Genomic DNA, 26,867 nt, shown 5'->3' with positions numbered 1-26,867 from the left:
TTTATTGTGGTTTTCAAGTACTTTTATAATCTGATTTGTTCTTTTTAATACTTTTCTTTCCCTTCTTTTATTACTCCTTCTTGCTTTTTATTGTTAAAAAGCAGTATTATTGTAATAGTAGAATAGTATTTGTTGATAAATACATTGTTATCACCACTTCATCTCCTTCCATTTCCTCAACAAGTTTGTAAATAATAGATAATATTTCTAAACTTCACTATCCAGGATTTGTGTTTATCTCTTGAACAAGCGCTTAGCAAGCTTTAACCTCCTACTGGATTCCAGATCCAGATTATTTTATCTTGAGTTATAGTTTCAATTTTTTATCACAAAATAGTATTTTGTCAAATGGTAATTAAATTTACCAATAACTCATTTTTATATCATTGTTTTATACCTTACTATGGCTTCAGTATTCTCCCAGCCAAGTCATATTCTTGAATAGTTGTTTCAGAAAAGATCTTTGTTGGCTTACTCTCTTAGGGCTCATCTAAAATTATCTTTATTTTGGTATAACTCGTGAATGATATTTTGGTGGGGAAGATATATTATATGAGTAGTTATTTTCCTTCAGCTCTTTGAAGTTATTATATATTATATTCTGACAACTAGTTTACTGCCAAAAAATCTGTTTCAATCTCATTTTCATTTGTTTATATTTAAATCTTTCTTTTCTCGGTGCCTTGAAGATCTCTTAATTTTTCATAATCCGCATTCACAACAGTGTGCCCAAGAGGATACTCAGTTTTATTTATCTGGCTTAATATTTTCAATGTGAAGATTTAGTTAGTCCCTCAAACCTAAGTTAAAAACAAAACCAAAAACAACCCGCAGCTAGTAATCTTTTAAATGTTATTTTTGGATTCAAAGAATTCTATTATTTTACTTAAGTTTGAACACCACAATATGTACTTCTTCTACTTGGTTATTTTTTCTATCTACCTATTTTTGTTTTATATCAATTGCTTATATTCCATAAATTTCTTTCATTTTATACATGTTTGACCATTTATCACTTTGGGGCCATAAACGTATTTTAAAGTCTTTTTCAAATTATCAAATTATTTTGAGTCACTCTTCTGATTATTGATATGTTTGGCTTTTGTCATACTAGCTGTCTTCATTTATTGAAAGCATAGCTCAGAGGAAACATTTAAGCAGTGTTTTCCCCCCTAATTCACTCTTCTTCTATTTGTATTACCTTTGCTGTCCACGGTCCCCTTGCACAGTGGTCATACAACAAGCTCGATCTGGCCACTCAAATTTCAGAATGCAAACCCAGGCCTCACATGAGCAGTTTGGTCTCCCTGCACTACGGCAATACTGAGAAACTGATGATCCAAATGATCCGATGGTTGGCTCAGCATCTAACTGCAAGCGTGGCCCTTTATCTTCCCACCTCCTATAAGCAGCAGCCCCAATTAACAGCTTTCTTATGCCTCCTATCACACGTGGGAAATCAGTACACCAAAGCCTGAGCGTGAACCTTCCTTCACCCCTCCACCTTACAAAGAGCAATTCTGAACATTACGTGAGCCAAATTCCCAGTCACGTAATTCTGACTGCATCAGGACCTAGAACGCAGCAGGCTGAGGGCTTCAGCCAGGCCCATCTCACTCCTTCTGTTTGGTGTCTGTGACATACCTTGCCTGCTCCTTTTTATAATTTATCTATCATTGCTAGCTATAGGTTTGGAGTTTGGGTAGGGGCAGATGATCAAAGTATGACCCACAGTACCATCATCTTTAAACACAGACCCAGAACTATCTCCTTTCCACACCTGAGGAATATTGATTCATAGTGTGTATGTAAGTTTTCCATTTTATATTATGTTGTAAGCACTTACCATTTAACAGTACATTGTTTGATTTATATGCTTTATTATGTTATAGTGGAAGTTTCTTTTCCTTCCACTTTTATGCATACTTTTCAATACTTATCCTTGCAATTGCTTGTTGCAAGATCACTTCTGGCAGTTCCAACAAATAATTATTTTTATTTTTTAATTTTTAGGTTATTTATTTTCTCTTTCTGTCTCTGTCTCTGTCTTACTTTAGGATAAATGACAACTTCTAAAAAATTGAATTTTCCTATCTGAAATTTTGGAATGCTTTTAATTTGTTCAAGTTATTTTCATATTTTTTACATAAAGAATACAACATAGATATGTATATGTATATAGATATAGATTAGATATAAATTTGTTCCTTAAGTTCATTTCCAAGTACCTTATATTTGATTTGTGTTATGAATAAATTATTTAGCCTTATGTTTTCTAAATATTTATTATTGTTATTTAAGAGAACTATAAATCCTTTATGTTTATTTTGTATTAGCACTAATACTATCTATTATTAATTTGCTTAATGAATGTTTGTTGATTTTACTGAGTTTTGAAGCATCTAATGATATGATCTGCCAAAACAATGATTGAATCTTCTTTCTCTTTGCTTCACCTCTTAATATAGCTTCCCAGTCTTATTTCATCTGATACTTTCAGAAAGAAAGAAAATAAAAGTTGTGATAGCAGGTACCTTTCCCTTTCACCCATCTTTGAAAGGATTATCTTTACTCTCAATTTCCTGTGAAATATGACAAAGCACACTTTTGATTAAGTTAGTGGATTTTTCCCCCTTGTTAATTATATTTCTTTTCTACATTTACAGTTTCAAATTAGAAAAGGATAACGAAAGAAAACTTTAAATGATAAGTGCTTGGGCTCATAATTATTAACTATCAAATTCATATAATATTAATAATGAAGATAATTTGTAAAAGAATAACTATTAACTTTTGGGTGTTTATCATGTGCCATGTAGTATTCTAAATTGTTGAAATGTATTAACTTATTAAATCCTCATAAAATTTCCATGAAGTAGGTACAATTATTATCCATGTAGAAGAGAAATGAGGCACAGAGAAGTTTAGTACTTTTCCCAAGGCTAACTACTGAACTGGGATAGGTCTCTGTAATTATTTTAGAGATCCTACCTTCCAAACACTTACATATGTACATTAAATTTTGTGGCTTACAAGATGAATTGATTATAAAAGTGTATTTTAAATGTTATTACAATAATTGGAAGTAATTTTTTATAAAGTTATGATTTGGAGATTGGTGATTCATCATTTGATGACAGTAGTACTATATCTAAGTTTGAATACTGAAAATTGTAAGATGCATCAGGTTATATTCTTCTAGGAAGCCGAAAGAATTTCAAAACACGAAGCAATGCTGATTTCATTTCTCTTTAAAGTAAAATCAGAGCTTAAATTTCTAAAGGGCTCACTAGCCTGATCTACCTTTAGATTTTCAGTTATTTAAGGTTCTGTACAATTTCAATATGATCTTGTCCACTGTCAATTCATAATAACTGCTTTTGGGCAATGGACAAGTAAATCACCTCAGGGAAATAAAGAGAAAGCAAAAGTTAGAAATTAAGAAAACAGTCTGATTATTCTTGAAATATTCCAAGTAATTCATGCCCAAACTGCCTTATCAGCAAACTTGTCTCTCAAACCATATAAAGGCATTCCCTTCAGCTTGCTGACATTTCCAATACTTTAATTGGGACACTAAGCCCTTATTATATTTTGCTTCAGGGATCCAATAGTACCTATGGAACATTCTAAATTGAATATTCCTGAGGCCAGTTTCTCCACTGTGCCCAAATGATAATTGATGAATATACTTGTCTTAATTCTTTATTTTAAATTGGTCTTTTTTCTCTTTTGCTCCTCATTTAAAATTTTAAATTATTTTTGCATTATTCCATTGGATAGTTGGTATATCAGATTATCAGGTTTTAGGCATTGTGCTATTTAACTTTAGTTAAGTGCTATATTGTTTTTTTTTAAAAAGGTGCTTACGGCATCCCTGGTGGCGCAGTGGTTAAGAATCCTCCTGCCAATGCAGGGGACATGGGTTCGAGCCCTGGTCCGGGAAGATCCCACATGCCACGGAGCAACTAAGCCTGTGCGCCACAACTACTGAGCCTGCGCTCTACAGCCCGCGAGCCACAACTACTGAGCCAGCGAGCCACAACTACTGAAGCCCGCACGCCTAGCGCCCGTGCTCCACAACAAGAGAAGCCACTGCAATGAGAAGCCCATGCACCACAACGAAGAGTAGCCCCTGCTCACCACAACTAGAGAAAAGCCTGCACACAGCAATGAAGACCCAATGCAGCCAAAAATAAAATAAATACAATTAAAAAAAAATAAAAAAGTGCTTAATTCAACAAAGATTCACAAGGAATACCTTTTAGATATAAATATCTTAATAGTCGATGAATTTTGTTAAATTAGATGATGATAATCTAGAGTGTCAAGTGAGTCATAAAAGAACAATGATAACCTGGTAAAGATTCTGGAAATAATTTTAAAGTGATTGCAAAGTTCATACTATTCAGATAGAAGGGTTCTCTTTTCCACTTTTTTTTAAGGATAAAAGAAGAAAAAACTGAACTTGTAGCTCAAGGAATTGGGGTAATATGTAATTAATTACATATTACAACATTTTATTGAAGAGTACTAACCATTAAAATTAGTAGCTAAAGATGTCCTAGAACGTAATATACAAGGAATGCAAGATTTGTTGTTTGCAGTTTGAAATTGAAGGAGGAAGAGACAGACTGAAGAGCCCAGGACTTGTTTCTTGATTTTATCTTTCCCAGCAAAGCGAAAACAATACACAGCTGGAAAACTCCTAAATTAGGGGGAAAAAACCAAATTCATACTTCGACAAATACACACCAAGGTTCAATTACGTCTACAAGGTTCTCTTCCAGGCAATGCGTCAATAATGACTAAGACATGAATTCGACCTTCAGCAATTAAAATACACACTCCACTCCAATAAGAAAGTAAATAGGTATGTGAGTATGAAGATACAGAGAAAACGTCCATAAAGGAAGCACAGAAAAAGAGCCATTTGTGTTGAGATCAGGGAGAGATACTGATGAGTTTAAATAGGCAAACATTAGGGAAAAGCACTATGCTCATTCTTGGAAGAGAGGCAGAGTTGAATATATGTCAAAGGCGGCATGCTAGAGGATAGGAACAAATACAGCAGGGGGCACCCAAATGGGAAACTGGATTATGGATACGAGCAAGAAGAATGTAGTTTATTGCAAGAGCAAGTAGTGAAATTATTCGCTCAAGGCTATTTTGACTTGAACCTGGGCTTCAGAGAACATGTGAGGTTTATGAGGAAACAAGTGACTTAGACAGGGTTTAAACTTTAATAGTAATACATTATGGATTGGAGAAGAGATCGACACTCCAAAATAAAAAGAAAAGAAAACAAACAAATATAAACGACAATAAATTTCTAACAAAAAATTTCAAAATAAAATACATTCTCATCTGCCCAAGACGAAGAAAGAACTGACTTAATGACTCATTTTCCGCTCTATGATTCCAATTTGAGTTGTTTCATATCCAATAGGGTTAGCAAATCACATATTCCTTTAGTATCAATAGCAACAATTAACTAAGCATATAAATAAACACTAACAAAAACAGTTACCAAAACATGAATAAACTTTTAAAAACTGCTACAAATTTCTATGGATAAAATAAATGATATTATAAACTTTTCTAAAGAGTGCATATAAATTTTAACTCAAATTCATGTTACTACCATTGATTCTTTAGAAACTGTCTTAAGAAATCTTTCCACAACATTGAACATAATCTAGAACCCTCAAAGAATGAGATTTCAGGAATATAATGTAGATTTTAAAAATAGGTAACAAAGTATTTAACAATGTATCAAGTTCCCTTCTCACTTGCTGTTCCTCCTTGCTTTTTTTGTGATCCGATACCCTTAACACAGGGACTACTATAGCCTCAGTATTCAGCATTCGTGAATGAAAGAAAGAATAAATATGCAAATAAGTTTATCGATAAATAAATTTCACGGCACATATTTGCTCAACAAAGTACTAATATTCCAATTCTGTTACTTTGCACATTCTATTCTCTTAATCTTCATTTCCTCCTTTGCTTCACCTCTTCCAAGTTAAAAACCCTTTTCTGTGGTTAAAAACCAGATCAAAGAAATACAATCCTTGCCGTTCTTTTAGGAATTAATAATTTCTTCCTTTGCATTACACCAGCACTTTATGCATAATAGTGTCTTGAAATTTGGTTGTGTATATGTTTTAGTAGACTAAAAATTATTTAAGCACCATAAAATGTCATATTCATATTTGCTTCCTCTCTATTAGCTACCATAGTGAAATGTCTCAGTGTATAAATATGTGTACATAAGTCTGTGCATTTATGTGTATGTATATACACACATAAATATCTACATACATTTCCAGGTTTAACTGATGTTCATATACATATGCATATATATATACATTCATATATATATATTATTATATACACTAATAAAAACCATTGTGAAATGTATTTGAGTTCCATATTGATGTACAGATTGAAGTGGATGAATCTTAGGTCCCTTTCAGTTATAAACTCTTATGATTATGAAGAACAATATATTTATCAATGGTTTTCAACACTGAACTTTACAATCAGTAATAAAATGCTTTCTAAACGAATATTTTGAGGTTAATTTTCTTGACATGATGATAGTAAGCCTAGAGTAGTTCTCAGGCTTCCAATTTTGGGAACTTGAAGGTTCTATTGTAAAGTGCAGCCAGAATTCAAAACCACCGTCATATAGGAACTATAAAGGCATATATGTCTGATACTTTGTCAACTTCTCATTAAATTTTTTTTTTATAAATTTATTTATTTTATTTATTTATTTTTGGCTGCACTGGGTCTTCACTGCTGTGCACAGGCTTTCTCTAGTTGCAGTGAGCAGGGGCTACTCTTCGTTGCGGTGGGCAGGCTTCTCACTGCGGTGGCTTCTCTTGTTGCGGAGCACAGGCTCTAGGTGCGCGGGCTTCAATAGTGGTGGCACGTGGGCTCAGTAGTTGTGGTTCGCGGGCTCTAGAGCACAGGATCAGTAGTTGTGGTGCACGGGCTTAGTTGCTCTGCGGCATGTGGGATCTTCCCGGACCAGGGCTCGAACCTGTGTCCCCTGCATTGGCAGGCGGATTCTTAATCAGTGAGCCACCAGGGAAGCCCATTTTCATTTAATAATCCACAGTTCTTGCACACTGTAAGGATAACTATACGTTTCCTCTGCATAATTTCTTATTTATAAAATGCTTTAAACTGGACAAGAGTAGTTTAAATGGCATAAAATGCTTTCTGCTGAAAGAATAAGAAAGTGTACTCAATTACAGTTTACACCTCTTCAATAGTTCTGTCAAAATTTCAAAGCTTGAGTGCCCTAAGCTGGGGTTGGAGCATTTGTGGACATAATTTTCTTCTATTTATTTTTTTTATTTCGATATCTCTTCAAAAGAGTATGGTAAGTTCAGGTGTATAAATATGTATACAATTATTACAAAAACAGCATGTCTGTGTCTATTTATTTAGTTTTGAGTAATATTTGGTTATTATAAATATATATTCTTAATTGCATAATAACATTATAGTCCTCAGGACTACACCTTCAAACAATTAGCATTTTTTATCATGAACGTTTTTGCACAATATCACACATTTGGAATATTTGCTGGGTTCCCTTAAATCGAGACCATTTGTCTCTTCACTAGAAACGGACTGTGTAACTTATACATACAGATCTTTATGTATGAATGCTCTTTTTTGAAGTTCACACACTATTCTTAGTAAATAGGACTATTTTCTATCACTGTAGTTACCAGGTGGGGGCTCCCTGTCAGATTTGCTCAACCAGAGAGTTAAATACATACATTCTGGCACAATATTCCCAAGGTAGTCTCTTTTTTCATCTTTTCATCTTCTAATTTCCATCCCTTTCAGATGGAAATCACTTCAGTATAAAAGATAATTGGTTGTGCTTTTCAGTCTGCCTTAGGTTATGACTGTCTCTTAAATTAAGACAGACAAAAATAATATCTTAACTTTTCCTCTCCCACTATCTCATCATTTGTAAATGTACTTCCATGACATTTCTTATCATTTTCAATAAGGCCCCCAATTTTTATCTCTCTGCATATTGTTTTTATTTAATGCTTTTTTTTTTTTTTTTTTTTTTTTGCTTCTCTCCTTCCCTCACCTTCATCATCCCATTTATTTCTAAAGGAATGCTCTGCAGCCTAGTGTATAAGACTCAGAATTACAGTTAAGAATCATCTCACAAAGGGCAGGAAAACAGTTTATAAACAACAAAACTCTTTGGACATCATGTCTTCATTTGTAACAATATCTGCAAAAAGGACAGAATGCGGCTCTCCAATCACATTTCCAGGCTATTTTATGAGACTTTTTTTTTTATTATTTGCACAATTTAAAAGTCCTCTTTATAAATGTATATGTATCACCATGTCCTTCAATTAGTACTTTTTTTCCTCTTTTGGGCTCTTTTTATATTCTGGGGTCTGGATCTTAGGGACTGCACCCCATTCTCACTCCTAGGACAGCCTGAGTACATCTGCAGAACAAGATACTTCTTCCTCACTGTGCTTTGCCCACAAACGCAGAGCCGAGTGTTATTAATCAATGCAATAAGGAAAGAAGGAGGAAAAGTAATCGGAGAAGAGAATGTTTGATTTTGGACATTCGGACTTCAGAATCTCTGATCTATGTAGAGTTTGTTAGTAACCTAACAAATAAAATTAAGGATCATTATTACTGTAATAATAATACATGTGCTCTCCAGAAAGGAGAATCATCTTTCTTCATTCCTCAGAATGCCAATGCCTATTACTCTCAAATTTCCACTAGAAACTCAGGGCAAGATGAGAAATTCTAGAGTGAGAACATGAAGTAAAGACAAATTACACCCTGCTGCACCGTTGGTGGGAATGTAAATTGATCAAGCCAATATGGAGAACAGTATGGAGGTTCCTTAAAAAACTAAAAATAGAACTACCATACGACCCAGCAATCCCACTCCTGGGCATATACCCTGAGAAAACCATAATTCAAAAAGAGTCATGTACCACAATGTTCACTGCAGCTCTATTTACAATAGCCAGGACATGCAAGCAACCTAAGTGCCCATCGACAGATGAATGGATAAAGAAGGTGTGGCACATATACAGAATGGAATATTACTCAGCCATAAAAAGGAAAGAAATCGAGTTATTTGTACTGAGGTGGATGGACCTAAAGACTGTCATACAGAGTGAAGTACGTCAGAAAGAGAAAAACAAATACCGTATGCTAACACATATATATGGAATCTAAAAACGCGGTACTGATGACCCTAGTGGCAGGGCAGGAATAAAGATGCTGACGTAGAGAATGGACTTGAGGACACGGGGAGGGGGAACGGTAAGCTGGGACGAAGTGAGAGAGTAGCATGGACATATATACACTACCAAATGTAAAATAGATAGCTAGTGGGAAGCAGCCGCGTAGCACAGGGAGATCAGCTCGGTGCTTTGTGACCACCTAGAGGGGTGGGATAGGGAGGGTGGGAGGGAGGGGACATGGGGATATATGTATACATTCAGCTGATTCACTTCGTTGTACAGCAGAAACTAACACAACATTGTAAAGCAATTATACTCCAATAAATATGTGAAAAAAAAGACAAATTACATAAAATCATTGACTGCCACCCAAGAGACAGAGTTTCTGTAATAAAACAAGGGTCAAGTTTTGTGCATAACATATGGCAGATGAAGAATGGTGAGTTTCAGAAATATAAAATGTGATGATTACTGTTTTGTCCACCATTAGACATAAAAGTCAGCATTAAGGCCTCTGTTCAACAATTAAACTTTCAACATATGTGGAAAATCTGTCAGTCTCCAGATCCTTCTGGGAAAGCAAGCAAGTCATATACTTTTAGCAATAATCAATATTTGCTTAAATCAAACAAATATACTAAAACAAATCAAAATACAACATGTGGTTCTGAGTACAAATAAACATCTGAGAATTCTCAAAATATGATAAACATTCTATAGAATTATTATTTAACTTATCAAAAGGAAATCCATTAACAAGTGGAATACAAAATGAAATGATTCCACTCTGTTAAAATTAATTATATAACTGGATGATATTTCTAATTCCTTAATTCATATATTTTAACCTTTAAAAGGTCTTAGGCATGTAAACAAGGCATATATGACAACTCTACTGGAAAGAAAATGGCCAGGCGTAATTAAAAGACATACTGTATATAACAGTTTAACATTTTTCATTTACATTTAAAATGCAAAGTCCTAATTTATGAGTATGCTGAGTTATAAAATTTAACTTAAAAGTTACATGGAATTTTTAATCCATGTTCTCATATTTTTTTATTGTGGTCATACAAGAAACACCACTTAATTCATTAATTTATTCAACAAACACTTATAAAATACTAACTGTATATGCCATGTGCTGCATTACCGTGGAGGATACAGCCATGTGCAAGACTGATGTGGTTTCTTACACACCATTTAAGACATTATTAGTATATTAATAAAAGACTACCCAGTTATTTTTAGTATATAATCATAGACTAAAATGCCTCCATAAATAATAAAATGGGCTCACAGTTACATTTAGTAATGCCACGAAGAAATTACTCCAAAGTAAAATCTGCCCAAGGTATGGATGCTGAGGTGATCACTGCAACACAGCTGGGTAATGGGAGTTGATACTTTCATGGTTCTACAGGACTCTACCTCTTTCCAAGTTAATACCAGGGATGAAAAATAACTTTTGACACTCTAGTGAACAATGAGGATACAGTGAATTATTTTTGGTCTCTCTGCCTAACTCAGTGACTTCCATTCTATGGAAAACAGGGTTCCCACTTACATGGAAGGCCCATGACCCCCATGACTCCATGGGTACATCCTTTTGCCATAAGTGATCTGATAAGTGATGAAGAAGTCAATAAACTGAGCAGAAAATTCTAAGCAACTCTGCACTCTGGAACATTCAGGCAGTCTGCAAGGAAAACAGGAGTCTTTATCACTTTGATCAAAAATTGTGGAATTCTGGATTGATCAGACTCAATCTCCAGCATGTTTCAGCCTTTTGCCACATACCTGTGGCCCATGTCAATGATAACTCAGTCTTATGTCCCTGGAAAAATGTTCATTACATTTTTCTTTCCCAGCATTGAGTCTTTATCTAAGGTTCTATATCCGGCTTGATCTCTTGTGCCATAATGGTAACCCACTTCTCGGGGTTCTGGTATCAGCTTGTTGAGTGGAGTAAATGCCTTACACTGGTCCAGTCTGTTAAAACACTAAGTGTGAAGGTTGACTTTAAAAAATAATGATTTATAGCATGTGCCGTCATGAAAGTTTTTCAAGTGTTTAAGTAATGAAATATTTCCTCTATTTATTCTCCATTTGAAACAGAGTCCTACCCTGCGCATTAGCACAAAGATAATGATTTTAATATCATTGCAGTTTCCGCAATTTCCTTCTCCATCCCAAGACTCATCGTGGCTTGTTCTCGGTAGCTCTCTGTTCCCTCTCATGGCAATCATCCAATAGCGGGCACTGTAAAAGTATACTCAAGGATCGTTTCTATATACCAACTTAATCTGAAGTGCATGTTACATCCCAAATCCTAGTGGAAACCCCACGGTGCTACTAAGTACACCCGAAGCAGGTTTTGATCTCACTCAGCATGTTGCCCAGTCAATAGGAGTGCCTTTACACCACCCAAATAAAACATCAAAATACAATAAAGTGGTTTTTGTTGTTCTACAAAGAGATGCCAAGGAAAGATTCCTTGAATGTCACACAGTTTATATGTCCAAACAATCCTAAACTAAACTGTCTCACCAGAGTCCTTAAAGCAACTGGTCAGAAATCTCGTTCCTCTCTTGCCCATTTTCCTTTCCTGCAAATGTCAACCCATACTATTTTTTTTTTTTTTTGGTCCATTTTTCAACCTTTGTTCTCATCCTTATGTCTTCATTCCAGTTTCTAGTATTCTATACGCCCATCAGAGCTGAAGATACAGTTTTTCATTTATTTCAGGAAAAAAATCCTGTTTTATCTCTGAAAACGTTTACTATTCCACTTGTTAGTCTTCTTTTATTATTCTTTCATATTTATGGCCTTTTCTCCTGATGCATGAATTGCTAGATTTCTTTGCTTAGCCTTCCCTGTAATTTGCTCAAGATTTTCCTCTAGGTTGTGAATTTGGGTTTGGCTCTGGCTAGTTTTCTGACTAACATGGCAGCTTTGCTTAGATTTTCTATTTGCTCTGATAGAGTAAACCCTGCTTGCCATTTTGCCTTTCTTGATTGCCTTCGCCATCAACTTTAGCTTTAGTTTCAGCTAAAAAGCCACCTGAACTTTACAATTTCTGCAGCCAGAAAGCATGAAGGTAAGGGGATGGGAGTGAGGTCTGCTGTTGAACGTAGTCTTTCCAGGAAACCTGGCTCCTGCTCTCTCTCCTGCTCTGTCTAGAACAGGAATCACAACATTCAGCCCGTGGTGGTCTCCACTCTCAGCCTGGCACTGTTTCTGGAAGAGAAACTCTATGGTGTAGAAATATATGGAGACTGATATTCTTCAGTTTCTTTGATGCTTCTACAGTCTGCCTACTCAATCCCTTTTTCCCTTCTCTCTGAGTTACAGTATTTCATTCTACTTCTCAGAATTTTGACAGCTCATATTCCTTCCTCAGTACTGCCACAGAAGGTAGGCTATAACTATTATATTCAAACGTACATCTTAAGCCCTTTTAAATTTGTGTCATTCTGTAAATATAATTCATACAAAGTAACAGATGACTCTTGAAAGCCTTGTTAAACAACACTTATTGTAACCTTTGTCATGTGTTCTATTATGTCATTTTGATTAACTAAAATTGTGACACGATACATTTTGACTTCAGTTAAATGAAATGTGGAGTTGACTGTAATGACAGTAATGACAGTAATGTACAAAAATAATGGCCTAAGTTGAAATAGAGTCTTGTCGCTAATAAATATCTTGAGATTAAGTCATTAAAAGAGATAGTTACACAGAGGTATATGTCTAAACTGGGAATGAGAATAATTCTGTTTTGTGACAACAAAAGTTGTACCAGTCACTTAGAATCACCATACCACTCAATTTCCTAACCTGTAACATATACAAAATATACTGTATGACCTGCAGTGATATTTCCAGATCAAAGTCTGTAATTTGAACTGTTTACTGCTTTTGTGGCTTCATTAGTCATTATTCTAAAAATAGACATATGTATTTTTGACATTATAGGAACTTCACATAGGAATGGATACATTTCAGAAGATAATTATAGCCTTATTTTATTGATAAATTTCAATTTGATAACATTAATCATTATCTTAAATGCTATTTTAGGTTTTGGAAAGTTTGTAAACCTAGAAACATTTAAATTCCAAAACATCCTTTCACAACTTGATTTATTAATCTTCCTCTTTTTCATAAATATCTTAGACTCTAAAATTTATATTTACTACTAATTACTACTATATACATAGTATATGCTTCATATTTTTCAAAATTATTTTCCTACAGTGCTCAGAGAAGAAGAGAATATTGGAATCCCTTTTAATTTGGTACCTTATGTGCAGACATTGAATATAAGCTGAAAAAAACAAGTAAAAAAGGTGGTTGCTTTCCATTTGTTTGACTTTGGAACAAATGTTAACGGAGAAGACAGGCCCTTTGCTACCTACACAGAATTTCCTTGGAGACAAATAATAACCAACAATGTTTGTATTAGAGGAGGGTGAAGACTTTTTGAGATTCTTATTTATAAAACTCAATAATGAGGATGAAAATAAGACCTGTTAGGATGATTGCTTTGGGTTTCTTTTTTTCTTCTTTATTTATTTTTATTTTTGGCTGTGTTGGGTCTTCATTACTGCACGTGGGCTTTCTCTAGTTGCGGCGAGCAGGGGCTACTCTTCATTGCGGTACGCCGGCTTCTCACTGCGGTGGCTTCTCTTGTTGCAGAGCACAGGCTCTAGGCGCAAAGACTTCAGTAGTTGTGGCATGTGGGCTCAGTAGTTGTGGCTCACGGGCTCTAGAGCGCAGGCTCAGTAGTTGTGGCGCACGGGCTTAGTTGCTCCGCGGCATGCGGGATCCTCCCGGACCAGGGCTCGAACCCGTGTCTCCTGCATTGGCAGGCGGATTCTTAACCACTGTGTCACCAAGGAAGCCCCTCATTTATTTTTGAAACTGATTTATTGTATTTTCATTATTCAGCTTCTGTTTTCTGCCTTTATCATTCAGTGAAGATTTTAATCTTCCTACAGGTAATGAGATCCACAGGTCAATTCTGAGTTTAATACCAATATTTTACCTGGTAATATGGATGTTATACTAGAAATGGTGTTCACTAGATGTTCACTAGAAATGGTGATTTCATTTTCACACTGAAGAAGAGTGATACTCGTACTAGGCATGGCATGAGGACTGCCTGTGTTAAAATTATTCTGATATGCAAAATAGTTGTTTACTTCAACTAATTTTCAGAGCTGAAATGAGGCTATGGAATGGTGTGCTGATCTTATGAATCCTGACAACCTCCAATATGAGTCATATTTTTGATACCGTAGTTTTTTCTAATAATCAAACAAGACTACAGCCTGGAAGTTAAAGGGACCACATATATGACTTGACAACCATGCAAAACTACTGGAGAGCTAGTTAAAGATGAAACGAGGGACATATCAGGCGTTCAATGAATAACATAGATACTTTTTGTGATTTTCTTTCCTATGTATTTTGAAATTAATAAATGTCACCCAAATTTCTGTTAGAGCTCTCTTTCAAAGTGAACAGTCCTGCTGCATATTGTATAATACTCTTATCTACCATTTCCATACATGTTTCTATTTAAACACTGATTCACTTATCTTACCTTTTCTAGACTCCTATCCTAAATGATAATCTTATTTCTATACTTAACCCGTCTATTTCTGTGCATCTTTTATATGAAGTGTTTTCAAATGCTTTCTCATCCTTCTTGCTTTGTGTCTCCTCTCAAACCACAAAATTTACACCTATTAAAAATGCATCTGGAAATTTTTTTAGAACACATTTCAAACTAATTTATCTGATTTGTCTGATGAATGGTCTTCTATAGCTTGAACCTTTTTAAGATGTAACTACTTTTGCTCTGATTATAGTTCTTCCTTCTTCTCCTCTAAATTCTAGCATCAAATTATCATCCTTCACACGTTACACATTTTTCTGTTTTCAAATAGGCATTCTAATCTTTACACTCAAACAGCTCCCAGTGTGACAGCAAAGGGTCTGAACCAAAGGCCTTTTCCCATACAGCACTTATGTATTTTTTGCTGTTGCCTCTTTTTTTTGTTGTTTCTAAACTGACTCTCCTGTACACCTAGGGTCTGTATCTGCCCCATTACTCTTATTTTTGTCTTCTCAGCCAATTCTCTCTAGTGACCCTTCTCTTTCCCTGTATAATGTAACTTTCTCTGAAGCATTAAAAACAAAACACAACCATTATCAACAGAAAGAGGTATATTCTTTCCTTTAAGGTAATGACCTTTCATCAACTCTTCACCTTTTTATTTCTTTGAAAGCACCGCTAAATAATTGAATAGAAATAGCAGATACTTTGAATCGACTGCTTAAAAATAATACTCTAAATCAATCCAAAGTACTCTTTTAGGGCACATTAAAATCCATCTTGCTCTGAAACTGTTTATTATCAATCCAGTGAAAATAATGTCTGCAATTCTGGCATTTCTTAATACTCATCCTACATTTATAATGATGCCTGATGATAAATCTAGCCTATCTTCTAGCTTACAAATATTCTCCTTGAAACTAACTTAACCATCTTTTAAAAGTTCTATGATTAAATGGTTAAAAAAAAAAGGCATTTTCAGCTGTCTCTTTAGTTCAATAAAATAATTAAAATATTGATTAAGAAAAAACTAGATTTGGGTAAAATAACACTTATTTTATTATATTGAAATATAATACATTTGAGAAAGAAATTAAAACTTTAACGGCAAAATTAATTTTTGATATTACAATAATACAGTGTTTCTCACAAATAAATGTGATTTTTTTCAATATGCCTTAACATTTGGTATGGTGTTTTGGTTTCCTCAAAGTTATTGTAAATCATTCCCAGATTTCACATATATCTCGTCAGAAAGTAGCAAAAAAAATTTGCTCTGTGTTTCTCTTTATGGAACTTTAGAATTGGCTAAAGAAAACCAAAAATCTGAGTAACATTGGTTACTATGTAGTGATTCATTTTGTGACAAAAGGACTAGTGGTCTGCTATCTCTGTATTTGATTACAGACAGACTTGCATTATCCGATGAGGAATGGTCACCAAAAGCTAGAGAAATAAATTTATCTACTGGACTTACACACATGTTTAACTCTAGTGATCAAGTAAATAGCTACAAATACAGATTAGAAAATAGTTCTATTAAATTTTGAAACTAATCATACATTCACAACTATTTTACCTAAAATATTAAATGGCACTACTTACTTTTCTTAGTCTCAATATAGCCTTTCTCTCTAGACAGAAATTTTCCATTCAAAATAGCTCATAAAACTTCTTGTCTTTGTAATCAAGTTAAAACTAGAGGAAATGACTTGCCTCTATCAGCAGGATACCATTTTATTAAATTCAATCAAATGTTCTATTTACACACTTCAATCCTCGATAAAATCCAATTTTATTATTTGAAACCTATAATCTTCAGTGAAATTGAATAAGTGTATTTCACCAAAGCTGAAGTGCTCTGTTTTATTAATCAGCTAGACAAGATTTTATAAAAGGGTCGGGGGTATGGAACAAAAGGCAGCATTGGTAATGGTCTGTATTTTGCCAAACTGTTTCAGCCTCTATCAGAAGTTAATCAATTTTTAGATGTAATGTCAACATTTTTATTAGATAAATGCTACACATTGGAATGAAAAATGTTCACATTTTAATCTAGTTTTTATGTTTCACGTGAAGGGTTTTTCCTTGAATATAGTTAGAGAACACTAATATTTTAGTATATTTAATTTACAGAAATCCAATTATTTAGCTTATAGAAGAATAGGCATCACCTGCTTAGGAATTCTAAGAAAAGACGGAACATGAAATATGGTAAGTATAATTAATAAAAGAAAGTACCTAAAGTGCTTCGGAAAAACCTAGAGTAAATTGTGCCTTGATAGCCATATATATATGTCAGTAGGTTTAACCCACAAGGACATCGATTCAGAGCAGCCAGCACGCCCTGCATGGCTCTTCACGCTCTCAGTGAAGTCTTCTGAATGCCTCTGTGGCTTTACTCTGAGAAAGTCTACCGGACATGCTTCTACTTTATCAATAGAGCAGAGCAAACAGCACTGGATTATGAGTCAGATGCCCTGTTTATAGCCATGGATTCAGAGCTAACCATCTGTGCAACTTTGGGCACGTGATGTAAAACCAACTCTCTGAGTCTCAGCAACTATGCTACCAGTCTCCATGGCTCACCTGTGGTAGGTAAGGCTAACGGATTATGACATGCTTCATATATTCTTACACAGTGGTCCAGGCAGCAGGTTCCAATCAGTCTAAGGCAGCATTGATTTTTCAACTATTGCCATCCTAAGATTGGATAATGTCTAAGGTCATTACCATTTATAACATTCTGGGACTCTAAATGCCACAAGCAATTAATTGATTCCTCGTACTAATACTCACAATGGCTCCAAGGCTCTCGGCTTCCTAGATAATCCTAGTGCTATTTATGAATGTCTTCTGCAGGTTCCTAGCTCAGGGCCCCGTAATCTGACTGAGATGGCTAGATTCTGATAAATAAAGCTGACGTTTACTAGAAATTTATATACATACATATATCTATCAGATAACATATATACACATACACACACAGTTTAAAATTAACTGGAATATTTATAATTTAAACAATGCCTAAGTCACTTATTTCAATTGGCAGTAAAGGATAGCCTGGCGATGTTTACGAATGTTACGTAACTGAAGGAAGAAGAATTATGTAATAAGATAGGATGTCTTTTGGTTTTGAGAAATGTTTTTTGGAGTCATTACTCTGTGCAGTAGAATGGTGGAAATGTTATTCTGAACTCAATCAATCCCCTTGACTATTCATCTGTCTCTAAACTACCTTTAAAACAGAAAGTGAATAAATGTGATATGTGACAAAACACCCAGTTAAATAAGTCTTGTTCCATATACTATAATTTAGGTTTGGCAAAGTGCACTAAGGATGGCAGTGTGTATTTCCTGGATTTAAATTTAAGAGATTTATCAAGAAGCCCTATGATAGGGTAAAAAGAGCAACAGACTTGGAATTAAAAGACAAGGATTCAAACTATGTTGTTGATCAATGAGGTAATAGATTTAATAGTGATTTTTTTAATATAAAAATTATATAAATGTTATCACTAGAAAAATACATAAATGTAATTATAATAATATAACTATAATTATAAATATAATAATTTATATTAAGCAAAAATGTGATTATATTATACACATATTATATATAATATATATCACATTATACATATATTTATATATATATAACTATTATGTATATAACCGGTTAGTGAACTGGTCAGTTTGCTCTCTCTGTCATATTTTTACTTAAGACTCTTAAAAGTAACTAGGAGGAAACAGAATTTAATATAAGTAGATTTCATTCCTTACGTGTGGCAGTAAGTTTACAAGGTTTTTGACTGTAAAATATCAAGACTGATCTATGTGACACTTTCCAATACTCTAATGGTGGCCCTTTCTCAGTAGATATAAAGTAACATGTTCAAAAATAATAATTTCCATGATAAGAACCCTGGCTTCCTTTCCTCTAAAAAAGTGTTAGTTTGAAATAAATTTTTATGATTTTTCTCTCCAGGCCTCTTTTCAACATCTATAATGGTGTCCTTTCCAGAATACTCAATTGCTTCTTTCTTCCCTCTAAGGCAAAACAGACAGTCAATTATGGAACAGGATATCACAACAGTTACCAAAATATATTTATTTAGTTATGGGGAAATGTAGATCATATTATAAAATTGTTATTTTATGTAACAAATGCTCTCAGATTGTGTGTGTGCGTGTTTGTTTGTGTATGGATTAACTTGAAGGATTATAACATAAAATCATAAGGGTATTTCTTTCAGTAAGTGAGTAAACTTGCAAAATGATCAGAAAATATGGTAGGTGATGAATATGCAAAAGAAAAATAATATGTATATTTTCTTTAAAATATTTCAATTTCAGTTTAGTTATAGCTTACGCATGGTCTTTTAAGTTGTGACTAGATATTTTCAAATCTTTTTTTTAACATAAAAATATATTCAAGGAATTGCTACAACACATTATTGCACTAACATATTCAAAGTGCCATTAACAATTTAAAAGTTATTGCTCTTAATATTGAGACTATTGAAAACTTGGACAATTATGTTCTCATGGACTTTTCACATCACAACGAACTATAAACATTTAATTATTAACAAAAAATTCAGATGTTCATAATTTGTTGTATTCCTCAGGCAAAAAGAACTAAAATAGCTCATAATTTTTTAAGAATATCTCTTTAATCAAATGTTATGTTTAACTCTATGATGTACGCATCAGGATAAAGAAAAGATATCACTACACTGACTGGCATTTTGGGGAAATTATACCATTAAGCTTGCTAGCAACTCATGTACACCTTACAAAGTGTCAAAGTACTGTGGCACAGGTATTCATCAAAAATAATAAATATAAAATAATAAATATAAAAACTTCATCAAAAATAATAAACCTCCACCTCACACCAGTCAGAATGGCAATTGTTGAAAAGTCCGCAAATAACAAATGCTGGAGGAGGTGTGGAGAAAAGGAAACCCTCCGACACTGCTGGTGGGAATGTAAGTTGGTGCAGCCACTATGGAGAACAGTATGGAGGTTCCTCAAAAAACTAAAAATAGAGTTGCCATATGATCCAGCAATCCCATTCCTGGCCATATATGCAGACAAAACTGTAATTCAAAAAGATACATGCACCCTTGTATTCACAGCAGCACTATTCACAACAGCCAAGACATGGAAACAACCTAAGTGTCTATTGACAGATAAATGGATAAAGAAGATGTGGTACACACACACACACACACACACACACACACACACACACACAATGGAATACTACTCAGCCATGAAAAGAATGAAATAATGTCATTTGCAGCAACATGGATGGACTTAGAGATTAAGTCAGTCAGAAAGAGAAAAACAAATACCATATGATATCACTTATATGTGTAATCTAAAATACGACACACATGAACATATCTAGGAAACAGAAACGGACTCACAGACATAGAGAACAGACTTGTGGTTGCCAAGGGGGAGGAGGGATGGAGCAGCGAAGGATTGTGAGTTTGGAATTAGCAGATGCAAACTATTATATACAGGATGGATAAACAACAAGGTCCTACTGTCTAGCACAGGGAATTATATTCAGTATCCTGTGATCAACCACAACGGAAAAATAATATGAAAAATTATATATAAATTATATATATGTATAACTGAATCACTTTGTTGTACAGCATAAATTAACACAACATTGTAAATCAACTCTACTTAAATAAAAAATTAAAAAGTGAACCCCTGTCCCCAAAGCACACAGAATATGAGTATTTTTATTAACATACCTTTGTCTACATACATTCAGTTACACAATCCAATGTGTTCTCTCTGTTCCCAAGGTGCTGAGGTTGACACTGTGTTGTAAAATCATACTGATGTTTCATAGGTACTGATATAATGTGTAATATCATCCACCTAACTGCGATTCCACACTCTCTCTTGTGGTCCTCTCCAAACTCTGCGGCCTAGGCAGAACCTCAATCACCACCCTTATTTCAAATAAGAGGCAGAACTTAAATAGTCTCACAAAAAAAAAAAGGTAAATATGTGAGGTGACAGATGTGTTAATCAATTAACTCAAATCCTTTCACAATGTATACATGTATATGCATATCAAACCATCATATTTTATACTCTGAATATCTTATAATTTTATTTGTCAAGTATGCATCACAAAAGCTGAATGAAATAAAATAAGAGGCAATATATGCAGAGAGATATACGTCAATTGGCCAAGGACACAGAGTCGTCAGTGACTCACATTGGAGTAAAAAACCTTCCTTCTCTCCTTCCATTACTCCTCTCCTCTCTTCTTCCTTCTCTCCCTCTCTTCCTTCTTCATGTAGTAATCATTCGTGTACTTGGCACCTGTATCAATCAGGTGTTGTGAAATGCACAGATAAATGAGAACCTCCAGAAAATTACTAGATCTATAGCCTGCTGCCCTTTGGGAAGTGACATAAAGCACCAGAAACGTAGGACTGAACATTTCAGGTGCTGGCTCACCAACAGATGGACTGTGCAGCCTCAAACAAAAAGGAGATGACTTTAATAAATACGAAGATTAGAAGAGAACTCACCAACCACGCTAGGTATGATGGTGGACAAAGTGGTACGCGTACTACAAATCTCACTATGTAAAACTTTGTGTGTGTAGGAATCCATCTGCTAAATGTACAGGTGAGATAAATATGTTTCATTGTTAGGATATATAAAGCTAAATTAAGTCTGACCTATTATTTACTTTATGGAAAAGTCTCTACATAACTTAAGGACATGGGCCAGCATTACAATATATATATTACATTTTTACATACTAGTTTTCAAAATAACCATTTTCTTTTCTAGCATGTTTTCTTCAATTTAGGATGTGGCCTTTGTCAATAAACAAGGCTCTTAAAATGCACTAACACACCTTGCTGAACAAATTTATTTAAAATATTATCTGCTATTTGTCTTATTGTATATTGTCACTTTCCACTGAGTGCTAATAAGTGCTTGTCGTTGAAGAGGTCTGCATTTAACATCTGTCACCAGCATCTAGCAACAGCACCGAAGGGGAACTGTCAGGGAGATTGTTATTCTCCTTTGTAACACCCTGAATCTGTTTCACATCATTTACATACAGATAGTTACAGGCATTCATCATTTCATTATGCTGACGACTTCACTATTCTGATGTATAATGTCTCTTTAATGAGCCTCAAAAAACACAATATTCCTTGATTTATGACTGCTTAACTGAAAAATTATACAAATTGGCAAAAAAATTACTCATAATGTATCTTCATTTTTCCTCCACGTTACACTTATATTTAACAGTGACTCATGAGTTAAGATCATGCATTCCTACAAAAGAAATGATCAGAATTTGACTTACTATGTTTTAGTACCACTGAGGTTTATGTGCATATTTAAAGCTTCCTTGTAAAACTGTGCTGACACGAAAAAGTAGCAAATTAAAATTGATCCTTTTTTCCCCCAAAACTGGACAACCAATTTCAATGGCATCATAAGTTTGATAAGGTTTCTTAAATTGTAGTTAAAGTTATTAGCCTAATATTCATTTTTCCCTTTTGTAAATGGATACGAAGAACCTTGATACCAGAGAGAACTCTATCAAGAAACAAAGAAGGTAGTAAAGAAAGAAAAAATCCAGAAGTAAATTGAAATGGGAACAGAAGCTTGGAAAGAGGGAGAAGTTGCTGATTCTTTCACTGCTTGTTAACTCCTAGGCTCCTCTTGGGATGGCAGTTCCAAGGTGTCACTAGCCTTGTTTCCTAGTCTCTTAAAAGTTACACCATTGAAGGTGATGAAAAGTGTTCTATTTATTAATTAAAAATCATTTCCCAAAAGAAACTGGTTGTGCCCCAAACAGGCAAGAGTGCCAAAGAAGTATAAATTATTCATACGCTGCCAGCTTTTGCAAAAATAGGAAGCCTTTGAGTGTAGGGTAAATCATATCAGAATGAACACTATATACAATTAAGAATAAAGATGAATCCTGACTCTCAGAAGAGCTCATAAATCAGCATGAGTAGGCAGACAGAAACAGAACAAAATTTAGGAACTGGCATCCTTAGATTTGATATTAGCCTCTCTTAAGTTTAGCTTCGATTCAACACATCTGAGATTATTTGTAGCTTTCAGTTTCTGGAAGAACAGAAAACTAGGCTAAATTAACCCAGAGTCATGAGAAAAGCAGCGGTTCAAGTTAAATGAAAGAAAGCACAGAACCGTTCTCAGGTAGAACAAGTGATAGGATTGCACATAGAAATCCTAATAAAAGACATACAGTATACACACACGCACTCTGTAAGATAATGTCCATTTATAAAACACATACAAGCAAATTAGTTCTATTACTTTAATATTACTTTCTTATTCCCTAGCTTGATTAGTCACTTTCACGCTCATGATAAATTACTTTTGGTTATATCTAAACATGTGACTCACCCACAGAGAAAATAACCAACGTTGAAAGAAAACAAACGCAATTCTTCAAGTATTCTTAAATAGAAAGGATTCGAAAAAATATTTAAATGAATTTACCATCATTTGCAAGAAGGTTTTATAAGTTCCTTAGTAACTACGTGGAAGGGAGCTTGATGGTTTTCCTACTCTTTATGTCAGAACTGTTTTCGTCAGGTTTTCTATCATCACTTAAAGGGCAATATTAATTTGTTAATTCCTGTGCTAAAGAAGGAACATTCATTACCCTTTACATTTGAGGAGTATAACATTGCCAGATCACCTACAAAAAACAAGATGTACCTCACAATGTATATATAAAAGCATTCCCAAACAGATGTATACAGTTTTAGGACAAAAGAGGTCTTATTTCCAAACATCTCGGAACTGGCCAGAGGTTTACAATTTTAGAACAAATGGGGTCTTGATTTGTACTTTTAGTTTTGTTTTTTATTTTCTTAAAAAAGGGATAACTGCTAAAGTCACCAAAACAATATGGTATTATCTCCCTGAGTATCATATTTCAAATTTGCCTCAAGAAACACCTATCATTGCCCCTTCATTCTAGTCTCAGATGACATGCTCACCTACAGATCTCTTCATCTATGAGGCCAACAGTAATAGCAAACCTTATGAGTTCTCACTGTAAATCATTTTTCCATACATTATAACATCTAACCTTCACAATAACCCTCTTAGGTCAGTATTATTTTTATCCACATTTTAATGAGGAGGAGACAGAAGCTTTGAGAGATTAAATGCCATTGCCAAAGTCAAAGCCACGGGGGAAGCCAAGGCCGGCCTGCATCTCAACCTGAGATCATTGCGGGAACTGTGCTTTCAATTTTATTCCCTTTTCCATGCATTTTCAACTTCTCTCTTTTCTGGTACTCTCTAAGCTTCATATCACTCTCATTAAAAAGAGAAAAAAAAAAAAAAGCATCCAGCTACTAACCCAACGGTCAACAAACAATAAGGAAGCCTCCCTTAATTCCATGATCTCCTTCATTTCCCAAGTCGGCTTCTCCTCCATCACCAATCTAGCGCCACATGGCGTGGGCCTCTCGGCTCTACACACCCTGCGCTCGCTAAGCAGCGCAACCTGTGGCCTATCAGGGATCCGTTCCCAGGGACGTTCACCTTCCATCTTAATTCGCAGTGGGCTCATCATCGTCCCTTCTTTCTCTTTAAAACTCCCTTGAAACTGACTTTACTGCTTCTTCCTGTCCTGCTCCAACCTTCCCTTCGATGCCTCACTTCGGAGTTCCCTTTTCTCTGCTCTCTTATTGGATTTCCACGCTTGCCGGGGCCCCATTTCTCTTCCAATTGGTGATTCACAGACTTAACTGTCTGCAAACTACCTCTACCTGGCACTTCGGGCACATCCTCAAGATGCCCAAAGCAGAACGTATCTGTTTTCATACACCTCCCCTTATATTATTTCCTCAGTGTAAGGCGTCACGCATCAAATGAAAATGAAACGCTGCGGGGGGCACCTTCCTGTTTCTCCTCTCTCGAGCTCTAGCTCACTCACACCCAGTGTAAAACAGCGTGTGGAGACCACCTCATCCTGCCGCCCCCACACATTCTTCTCCTTGTCTCCATCCGACCCTCGTCTGAGTTCTCAGCCTGTTATCTTGCTTGCTGCTCGAGCTGTCCTTCCTCACCCACCTCCCACAGAAACCCAGTGCCTATCTTCACTCCTCCCGTAACAAAGTATGCCTATCTCTGGCCTTCAGGTATTTTCAAATAGAAGTGAAATGCAGTGGCTGAAGTACACGGCCTCTGAGCCCAGCTTTACCACTCACCGGCAGACAGGTCACCTAACCTCTCTCTACCTTATGCGATCACTGTTCTCCCATCCACAAAATAGAAGACGGCCACAGCACAGAAGGAACAGAGCAGCGGCGAGGGTAAAGCAGAGCGTTGTGAGCAAGCCTGGCGGGTATGCAGCATGCCGCAGTACTGTTACAACACTGTTTATAGATAAGCATGTTTCTCTCTGGACTCCGCAGTGGGCCGCGTTCCTTGAGGATGGGGATTTATCTTACTGTCACTAGCGTCGCACACCAAGCTCACAGCCAGGGCCTCTATACATCGAAATTGATTGAATGAGGCTCTCGAGACACACTATTCTAAGCAAAAGACCAATTTTATTGGATCTTACTCCCTAATTTAAACTCAAGCTGAGTTCAGAGGCCACATTTAAATAAAATTAGCGAGTAAGATGATAACCAATGAGGAATTTCACTTCAGACCAAAACCCTATGTGTGATTTTTCAGGCCTGATCATAGGCTTTACCTGGCAGGCCTCAAAGGCGAAAGCCTCCTGCCCACCCCTGACTGGGGTCTTTGGCAGAGGTGGCGCTTTCTCCGAAGTAGTTTCTTGCTTATATGATCGCAGCAAGTGATTAAAGGCTTGACTATTACTTTCATTCTGGGTTATTGTCTTAATTGACAACTCGGACACCTGGCAGTTCTACTCTCTCCAGCTCAGCCCTCAACAACTAAGGAAGAGATGGATGAGGGAAGGAGATCGCAAAGGGAAAACACCCTGGAAAACAGTATTTTGCTAGTCCCACTTTATAAGAAGATATAATCTTTTGAGTGGTTCCATCATTTAGAATCAGGATACTCTTAGATGAGAAGACATCTTAGAGACCTCATAATACAATTTATTCATGAACATATGGCAGACCCGAAGAAGAACTTAGGGGAAGAGACAAGGCTATGTTGACTCTTCATTTGAAAATCTAACTTCCATAGTGCTACGTATTGTATAGGGTTGAGTCCGGAAACACACAAGTTCCAGAACATCCTGTTTCTTGGTTCCCTTTTTGGAGTTAGTGTCTGTGTCAGTAAGTCATACATGGTGTTGATACTCCAAACCCAAGTGGCTGGAGAAAAAAAAAATAGGATAACCTGAGACCAGAAATGTAAATATATGTGTTTCGGTCATGCAAGCATGAAACATCAACTTCTTCAAGTTTCTAGATGAACTTATTTCAGAGTGAAGGCTAAAGATTTAAAGAGTGTATATCCTATCCCTCAATCACCACAGGCTTAAAGTTGTTTAGAGTTAACAGAGTGAAAGAGTAGATCTGTTGGCCAATAGGCTTTAGCATTTTGTTTTAAAGCAGTTTTAATTGGAGACTTCTAAGAATGAGGGTGGCACAAACAGAGATAAACGGAGACCAACCACAGGTTCACCAACTGCATGAATTCTTCAGTGAGGAGCACACATTTCCAGAGAAAAATGGTCTCCAGCCTCGGAAGTGCGGCTACGACTGCAGTGAGGCAGGACCGTGATTGTTCTCATCTTACAGCAGAGGGCACTGAATGAAGCTGAGAAGCGATGAAGGTCTCCAAAAATCTCCTACAGCACTTGCTACCACATGACATTTAGCGGTTACTCTGTCAGCCTCATTCCAGAGTCTAAAATAAAGTTGCAATAGAAGACAGGAAATCAAGGAATTCACCTCTGAACACAGGTCATCTCTGAG

General features: G+C 35.5%; 1 protein-coding gene across 6 annotated transcripts in view; it reads right to left on the bottom strand.

The window, feature by feature from the left end:
* TENM3 (teneurin transmembrane protein 3) overlaps nucleotides 1–26,867 on the bottom strand; it is a 2,405,282-nt gene that overhangs the window by 2,374,418 nt on the left and 3,997 nt on the right. The gene's annotated exons all lie outside the window — the stretch shown is intronic.

The sequence above is a fragment of the Balaenoptera physalus genome (genome assembly GCF_965194825.1).
Source record: "Balaenoptera physalus genome assembly, chromosome: 21".
NCBI classification, from domain to species: Eukaryota; Metazoa; Chordata; class Mammalia; order Artiodactyla; family Balaenopteridae; genus Balaenoptera; species Balaenoptera physalus.
This window is presented reverse-complemented; position numbering and strand designations above follow the sequence as displayed.